Below are 1721 nucleotides of genomic sequence, written 5' to 3' on the forward strand. Positions count from 1 at the left end.
TGCCGTGGGTGGGGGAGTGAGTGAGAGGCTGCGTGGTTCTTGGCTGCTGTCTGGGGTTAAACCACGACACCAAGTAAGAGAGAGAGGACTATCAATGGTGAAAATTAAATTGCTCATGTGCCTGTAGACTTTTGACTATGCCATTCCTCCCTTTTACTTGTTGACCTAAGGACCTAAGGAAGTCATATCCCAACCCCATGAAGCAGCAGTGGGAACTGAACATGTAACTTCATTCCCATGAGGAAAACCAAATTCATGACTTATCTGTGCGTCATTAGCCAGAAGCCAAGAGGTATTAATACTAAGCCCTCTTTAAGAGGACAGGTTGCATTCTTTTGCATTTACATTGCATTCAGTTCCCAGGATCCATCCAAGGCTCCTTTATTTCTCCTTCAGCTTTCTTGGGCAGATATAAATTCATATGTGTACAGACAGCAAGTCCTGCTGCAGTGGCTGCTACAGATCCTAACATCAGTCCCAACACAAGGCTCTATGATGTAGGATTGCACATTCTTCAGTGTTTCACACCTAAGCATCTTCTGCAAAACCTTGAAACATTAGAGAGAAGTAGTCCACAGGCAGTTACAGGCATCAGGATAAAGGAAGATGATGCAGTATTACCAAAAGCAGATGTGCCAAAAGAAAACACTTAGAAAGAAATCCAAGATCCTATCTTCACAATATCCTGCAACTCTTAAAAGGTAATATATGTTAGCTAATCTGTTCTAGTGTATTTTTGCCTCAACACATTTTGAATGCCACTATGACTGAATTGTCAGGGCTCTTTAAATTGATTAATGTACTGTGATTCTGACTATCTTTCAAATAATTAAGAACATTTCACCCCCAGAAGATCAGCAACAGCAACGTTATTCCCCATATCCATCATCAGGAGCCTGGTTACTTTTGTGTATAGAGGTATGGCATGAGTAAGATTGTGATTCACCTTCAGGCCATTCTTAATTCCCTAAAGCAGTGCTGTATCTATCTGGCTATGCCACTTGATACTTTAAATATTAAATATCCGTGATGTAAAAAGGAAGCCAGGGAGATTTTAGAGGCAGTAAAAATCTCATTTGGTCAATAATGTGGATCTGAGGATGAGCTACTGCTTTTCTGAGGGAAAGTGTAAAAAATTGAAAGTCTGAGAAGATTTTTCTATAATTTTTCAGAATAAAGAACTTCTATGCATTTCTGAACACTGTGAAAAAATCTTATTTTATTTGATTTATACTGACTTGTCAAGAACATGGAAAGAGAAATAATAACTGCATGTGCCATTTTGAGCCCAGAGTCTTGGCCACCTTGTCTGAATAGTGTGTGTTACTGGGAAATAATGAAAATGCTATTGAGAACTCTGTAACATTTTCTTATTTTACAGCATCCTCTATTATCAGAGGGCTAGGTAGCTTAGAAACATACTTGTTTCTTTGAAATCCAAGTATTTATGAAAATAAGGATTTGAATGTTGAATATTAACTTATGAAACCAGATCATCAGCCAATTTCTCAGCATGTGGAAGCATGTTTTCATTGAGGGAGTTTGGTTTTGGCCTACTGGTTGCAGGCATGCATATATACTCAAGTTTGTATCATGACACATATACTAGCAGCAGAGAAAGTGCTGCCTTGGTGAGTTAGCCTGAGAAACAGGGAGACTAACATGCTGATGACATGAAGGCAATGAAGTACAACACTGTTATTCCAAATGTCACTGCTACA

The sequence above is a fragment of the Acanthisitta chloris genome, unplaced genomic scaffold (assembly GCF_000695815.1).
Source record: "Acanthisitta chloris isolate BGI_N310 unplaced genomic scaffold, ASM69581v1 scaffold24549, whole genome shotgun sequence".
NCBI classification, from domain to species: domain Eukaryota; kingdom Metazoa; phylum Chordata; class Aves; order Passeriformes; family Acanthisittidae; genus Acanthisitta; species Acanthisitta chloris.